A 7824-nucleotide genomic window follows, 5' to 3' on the forward strand; every position below is an offset into this window, starting at 1 on the left:
AAGGGACGGCGCAGGAGGGGAAGACCCTCTATGAGATGGATTGACTCGGTGACTGGGGTAATCGGGATGGGTGTGTCAGAGGCAGTGTGGTTGGCGCAGGATGGAGCAGGGTTTAGGGCTGTTGTGCATAGGGTCGCTATGAGTCGCAAACGACTCGACGGCACATAACAACAACAACAACAAGAAGTTAATCTCATAGGAGAAAACAGTCCATCCTTCTCCCACAGAGCAGCTGGTGGCCTCAAACTGCATGCCTTCAAGTTTGCAGTGCAGCTTCTTGCTACTATACCATCAGAGCTCTATCTTCATATAGTGACAGTTTAACCATCTCTTTGCCAATCTGAATGCCTCCTATTTCATTATTTTGTCATATTGCTCTAGCACATACTTCCAATACAATATTGAATAGGAGTGGTGAAAGTGAGCATTCTTGTCTGGTCCCTGTTCACAGTGGAAATGCCTTTAGGCTCTATCCACTGAGAATAATGTTGGCTTTTGGTTTTACATATATACTTTTTACTATGTTGAAGAAATTTCTTTCTATTGATATTTTGAGGAGTGTTTTAATCAGGAAAGTGTATTGGATTTCATCAAAGGCATTTTCTACGTCAATGGATAAGATCATGTAGTTCTTGTTATTGACTTTATTAATATGATGAATCACATCGATTGCATTTCTTTTTTTTTCTTTCTTTTTTTTATATAGAACAGAGAGTGTGAAAAACAGAGGGCCAACAGTTCCCATGACTGAAGCCCCCAAGCCATGCTTCTCTGAGTATTTATTTAGAATCATAAGGAAGGTAAGCAATGTAAAATCATAAGGAAGTACAAAACAAAAACAAAGGATAATGGTGAAGTCTTTTACAGATACGGCCACAGTTCCTCTTTATGCTAATCTCAGGAGGGAGGGATTCAATTGATACAAACTAAGAACAATGTTGACTCTTCAGGAACACCTTAGTGCCACAAGGTGACCTTCAGCTTGTATTATGCCTCCCTCATTTCCTGATATAGCATTTGGTCTACTATTAGTAAATTTGATATTCAGCTTCCCTCATTTCCCCCTCTTTTGTTTAAATCATAATTTTGAGATCATCAAGATGAGCATTATTTCTTTTCTTCAGGATTCATTCTTCCTTGTCTCTTAATCCTTTATACATAATCAGACAAATATAACCAAGAAAGCAAAATAAGTTCACAAAAATACTTCCAATAAAGCAGCATTCCCTGAGGGTCAGCTTCCATTGTCATGTTGTCATAGTCCCCATCAAAAGCAGTTCTGATTAATCTCCTTTGTCCATGTGTCCTTTGCCATTCCCTGTCACTCCTCCCTGAGAGAGATTTCACCCTGATTCATTATGAGAGGGCGCCACATTCTCTTAGCTACTTCCTGCTGGAAAAGGACACTGTAGGTCTCAGGGTGAAGATCTTCTCTCACTATAGGGTCGCTATGAGTCGCAGGTGACTCGACAGCACATAACAACAACAACAAATCTAAAGGGCTCCTTTGGCAATAGAAAACATATAGACTATGTGGAGATTGATTTTGGAATTTGGATGCACTGTTATCAGTTGTACTTAGGGGTACAGGCTCGTATCCTTGGAGGTGCATCATGTTAACATCGAACTGTTGCAGCCAGCAATGTTAATGCTCACCCATGGCTCTTCTGGGAGGTTCTGAATTATTGAAGCTTCCTCCTTTATTTCCAGCTGGAAGCTGGGGTCTGTCAGTCCTCCAGTTGCATTTCTTACGTTGAACCATCCTTGCATACCATTTATGAATCCCATTTGGTCATGATGAATTATTTTTTTTAGTACCATTGGATTCTATTGGGCAAGATTTTGTTGAAGATTTATGCATCTATATTCATTACAGAAATTGGTTCATCATTTTCTTTTTTTGTTAATTCATTTGCCAGGTTTTTTTGTATTAAAGTTTTGCTTACCTCAAAGAATGACTCTAGAAGTGTTCCTTCTTTTACTATTTTTAAAAATAATTTAAGGAAAGTTAGTGATAGTTCTGTGAATGTTTGGTAGAATACAGTAGTGAAGCCATCTAGGCCAGGACTTCTTTTTTTGGGGGGCAGGGGGAAGTCTTTTTATGACCTGCTCAATTTCTTCTTTTGTGATGAGTCTGTTTAAGTGTTCTACATCTATCCATGTCAATCTGGATAGGGTGTGAGCTTCAAGGAATTTGTCCATTTCCTCTAGGTTTTCAAATTTATCAGAATAGAGCTTTAAAGAATAGTCCATTATTATCAATTTCATTTCAGCTGGTTCCATTGTGATATGGAGCTTCATATTGGCTCTCCTCTCCAAACTGTTTTCAGGAATCATCCTTTGTTCTTGATTTTGGAAAATTGTATTATGATGATTTTTCTTTTGAGGTCTAGCGTCACTGAGATCCTTGAATACATATCTACTCTTCTTCACAATATTGAGGATGTTTTCTTCCATCAATTCTTCAAGTATATCCTTTGTACTTGTGTACATGTGTTCTTATTTTGGAATTATAATCATAATTTCAGTTCAACATTTTGTCTTTTTTATTTCTGAAATTTTAGTCTTAAGTTTACTGAATTTTAATGTATTGTTCTTTGTGATTTTGAGTTTTCTCTTCTCTCTCTTTCTTTGCTGTGGAGTCAGAATAAACTCATAGCTGACCTTCCAGACAATTTTCAGAGATTGTAAATTACATAAGAGGAGACTGTCCATTTTTATTCTGAGCAGCACCTGGTGGATTCAAACTGCTCAAATTTAGATTGGCAGCTCAACTCATTATTAGGCAAAGGCACAGGGTAAAGTTTTAATACATTGTTCTTACCATTAGTTACTATGCTTTGAGTACCATATGCCACTCATTGCTTATATGTTACTCATCTGCTCATATGTTTCTCAAATGCTCATATGCTTCTCAAGTAGTAGTTAACAGCACCTAACTAGAACAATTTTTCATTTATTTTATTGATTTCCCCCTTACATCCTTTAATTTTTTTATTCCCCTTTCCACATCACCCCCCTTCAATTTGGCATCCCTTTTGTCCTACTCTCCTACCCCACCCACCATCTCCTCCTTTATCAGTGGCTGCTAGTAGAGACCTAAACTAAATTTCATCTTGTTCGTATCCACAATCAACACTCTTAGCCCAAGCAGTTAGGAAATCAAAAGAAGAGTTGTTTTAGAAAGTTCAGCTCTCAGGGAACTCTCCAGAATGCTAAAGAGCAATGACATCAGACTAGACACTAAGGTGCACCTGATTGAGACCATGGTCTTCTCAATTGTTTGCTATGCATTTGAGTGCTGCACAATGATTAAGGATAATAGGAAAAGGATTCATGCCTTTTAGTTGTGTTGCTGGAGAAGATTATCGAGCATACTACGGACTGTTAAGAGAACAAACAGGTCTGTCCTGGAGAGTGTGAAATCAGGTTACTCCTCGGAGGTAGGGTTTTTGGAACTCTGTCTCACATATTTTGTGCAAGAGGCCAAGAGGGACCAGACATTGGAGACAGACATCATGCTTGGAAGGGTGGAGGGTCAACACAGGAGAAGACAACCCTGGATGAGATAGAGTGACCCAATAACTGTGGCAATGAGGGCAGATGTGTCAGAAACAGTGAGATTGGCTCAGGATAGGGCAGGGTTCAAGGCTATTGTTCATAGGGTCATTATGATTCATAGTTTAGTCAATGGCACATAACACCAACATTCTTTAATTGTTCCCTTTTTTCCTTTAATTTTACTGTTGGGGTGTTTTTTCCCCCAAATTTCTCTCAATCCATTGAAACTATTCAACTATAATTCATTTTAATTCTTTATCAGGAAGTTCAAATAGCATTTCTTCCTCTGAAAGAGTTTCTATCTTGTACTGTTGTATGTGGGTGTGCTTTGAAGTTTCCTATTGCCTGAATACATTGTGGTTATGTGCTTTATTTTTATAATATATTTTTTTATACTGGTTGACTTACAAAGTTTGTATACATTTGTTTTAACACTAGATGTTTCCCATTTCTTAAAACCCCCTCTCCCTCTATCCATCAAATTGCATGACACTATGAATACAACCCCCACCCATCCTCACCCCTCTGCTCCCCCATCCCGCCTTAGATCCTCATACATCTTTTACTAGTTATCTATTTCTACAATAATAGTCTTATTGTATTTGTCCTTATAGGACTGAGTTAGTTCACTTATTATTATGCTTTCCAATCCCTCCAAAGTTAGATAGGGATTTACACAATCATTGTTCCTGTGTGCTGCATCCCCATCCATTCAAGCGTGGTTTGACATTCGGGCTATTTCCACGTTTTTACAATGGTGAATAACGCTGCTATGAACATTGGTGTGAAAAGAAAACTTATTGATTGGGGGAAAACATTTGGCAGTACATTCTCAGACAAGAGTCTCATCAAAAGTTTACACAATCTTACAAGACCTCCACAAGAAAGACTGATAACGCAATTACAAAAGGGGCAAAAGACACGGAAAGACTTTTTCATGGAGGAAGGTATTTGGATGGCCAACACACACGTAAAGAAATGCTCAAAATCACTGGCAATAAGAGAGATTCAAATCAAAATCACAATGAAATACATCTTACCCCAATAGAAGTGGCAAAGTTTAACAGGACAGTAACTAATAAATGTTGGAAAGAATTGGAACTGTTATATACTGTTGGTGGATTTGTAAAATGGTACCACCACTCTGGTAGGCAGTCTGGTAGATTTAAACTTCCAACTTTTTAGTTCAAAATTCATTGCTAATAAATGTTGGAGAGGATGTGAAGAGGTGGGAATTCTCATACACCGCTGGTGGAATTGTACAGTGGTATAACCACTCTGGAAGACTGTTTGACATTTCCTCAGAAATCTGAAATTAGATATTCCATATAACCTAGCTATTCTACTGCTTGGAACATGCCCTAAGAAAATAAGAACTGAGGCATAAATGAACATTTGTACCCCAATATGTCTTTTCACTATTTTCCTTTTAATTTTTCTGATGAAACAATTTGAATGTGCTCTACAACTCATTTGTATGGCAATTCTTAGTCTGTCATCTCTTTGTCTCCTGAGTTGTGTGATAGAGGATTGACATGTGTGTAGTTCTCTGTTTTCTGTGCATGTTTTCAATTAATGGCAGCCCATCATCAAACAAGTGATGCAGAAGCCAGTGCTTACCCTTGTCTAGTGGGTAAAGCTGCAGGAAGTATACAGGTGCTCAGACAATGCTGTGGTTGTCTGTTGCTAGACGGGAACAAAAACAAAAACAAAAACAAAAAAAAGATACACCACTCCCTAAACTAAGAGTGGATAATAAAAGAGACAAAACCCACACAATTAGGTAGGGGTACAAAAGGGAGGAAAATAAAAACAAAAAGGAAGATAAAAAGATAAACATAAACATGGGAAAGGCAAAAAGCAAGAGAAGATGGAGAAAGAGAAAACAACGGGAAACCGAAAAAGTAATTTAAAAAGGAAACCAAAGAAAGGAATGGGAAAGGAAAATAAAATAAAAATGAGATACAAGAAAGAAGCTGAGGTGGCCAGAAGATGACACTTGAGTGGTGTTCAGTCCACGGCTGAGATGGATACAGACACTCTGGGTGGAGTTTCTGCAGGTGCAACAGCAAGCCAGGGAATGAGGTTTCTAGTCAGAGCAAAATTTCTGCTTGTCTGAGAGGCAGACAATGGAAAAATGTCTAGGGTAGAGACTCCCCGTCCCAGGGAATAGTGTGTAAAACTTCCATACCTTCATAGTGAAAAGACAAACAACCTGATTTAAAAGAAAGAAATGAGCAAAGGACTTGAGCAGAGATTTCGCTAAATGAGCACGTAAAAAAGATGGCTATAGCACCATCAGTGATTCAATTTGCTGTAAGTTAGTTGCCATTGAGTTGATTTTGCCTCTTGACAACTTCTTGGATGAAGAGTAAAACTGCTTCACAGAGTTTTCAAGGTGGGAACCTTTGGAAGCAAACAGCCTGGCATGTCTGCCAAGGTTTGTCTGAATGAGTTCAAGCTACCAACTTTTCACTGAAGGGCTTAATTATTTGCACCCATTGTCATTAGTCACCCTCCAAATTCTTACTGTTGAGTCAGAAGTGAGTCAAAACTGAGCCTCCAGCAGGTTTCAAAACTGAGCGTCCAGCAGATTTCCCGAGGCTGTAATCGTATGGGAAGAGACTGCCCATCTTCGTCTCACAGAGCCACTGTGAGGTTTGAACTGCTAAAGTAATGTAGCCTTTAGGTTAGCAGCACAGCACCCTACAGACTATGCCACTAAAACTACCTCAGGCTCTGTTGTTATATGCTATCAAGTAGGAACCAGTTCGTAGCTGGCCTTCCAGCACGTTTTCAGAGACAGTAAGTCACAAGGGAGGAGATTGATTGCCCATCTTATTGCTGTGCAGCAACTAGATGGATTCAAACCACTTAACTTTGGGTTGGCAGCACAATTCCTTAGCCACTAGGCCACTAGAACTTCCTCATAAGTCATTTGTTATTGTTTGTTGTTATGTGCTGTTGAGTCAGAACCAATTCATAGCTCACCCCTTCAGCAGGTTTTCAGAGGTAGTAAATCACATGAGAGGAAATTGCCCATCCTCCAATGCAGAAGATCATGAATTTAAACCACATGTCTTTGCACTAGCAACACAACTCCTAACCAGTAAGCTACCAGAGAACTCTTATTAGTCATTATTATTATTATTATTATTAATTGGTGTCATCGAGTCAAGTATAACCATAGCAACCCTATGAACAACAGATCTGAATCCTGTCCTAACTTGTTTCATCTTCATAATCTTTGATGCACTTGAGTCCCATTGCTGTAGTCACTGTGACAAACCATCTTGTTGAGGGTCATACTCTCTTTTGTCAATCCTCCATCTTTTTAAGGATGATGCATTTTTCCAAGGAATAGCCTTGGAATAGCCTCCTAGCAGTATGCCCCAAATATTTAAGACAAAGTTTCATTATCCTTGCCTCCAAGAAGCACTCTGGTTGCCCTTTTTCCAAGACATTTCTAATTTTTTTCCTGTTGGCAAACCATGGGATACTCAGCCAAAGACAATTCTCCCTCTGTCTTCCTTATTTATTGTCTGACTCTCAGATGCATAGCAAGTAATTAAAAAGATGATACTTCAGACACGTCTTAGTCTTCAAACTGACATCACTGCCTATCAATAATTTGGAAAGATTCCTGATTGCAGACTTAATCCAATGTAATATGTCTCCTTATCTCCCCACTGCTGATACCAAAGGCTTTCATTGTTGTTTGTTGTTATGTGCTATTAAGACAAACTGACTCATAGCTGACCCTTCAGGGAGATTTTAGAGGCAGTAAATGACATGAGAGATTGTCATCTTTCTCCATGGGAGAAGGAATTGTTGACAATGTCAGTCTTTTCTCCACCTATCATAAAATTGTCTATAAGTCCAGTAGTGAGAACTGTTTTCTTGATGTTGAGATGTAATCCATATTGAAAGCTATAGTCTTTGTTCTTCTGCAGGAAGCATTTTAAGTCCTCTTTACTTCCAGCAAGAAACCTGTGTCATCTGCATAACACAGGTTGTTGATAAGAATCTTCTGATCCTGATGCCACATTCTTCTTGACAGAATGCAACTTCTTGAATAAATTGTTTAGCATACAGATTGAATACTTGTACTTATGGAGAAAGGATACAACCCTGATGCACACCTTTCTTAATTTTAAACCATGCACTCAGACCAGATATCCAAGCAGATATATGCACACCCATGTTTATTGCAGCTTTGTTCACAATAGCAAGGAGTTGGAAACAACCTAAGTGCCCATCAAC

At 38.7% G+C, this 7824-nt stretch overlaps 2 pseudogenes; one reads left to right on the forward strand and one right to left on the reverse strand.

Annotated features, from left to right (window-relative positions):
* LOC102866718 overlaps positions 1-5758 on the reverse strand; it is a 28275-nt pseudogene extending 22517 nt beyond the window's left edge.
* Positions 5759-5827: 69 nt separating this feature from the next.
* The window catches only part of LOC102867133, a 5171-nt pseudogene continuing 3174 nt past the window's right edge, over positions 5828-7824 (forward strand).

This window comes from Elephantulus edwardii, unplaced genomic scaffold, assembly GCF_000299155.1.
Source record: "Elephantulus edwardii isolate Elephantulus edwardi_28Jun2011 unplaced genomic scaffold, EleEdw1.0 scaffold00305, whole genome shotgun sequence".
Taxonomy (NCBI): domain Eukaryota; kingdom Metazoa; phylum Chordata; class Mammalia; order Macroscelidea; family Macroscelididae; genus Elephantulus; species Elephantulus edwardii.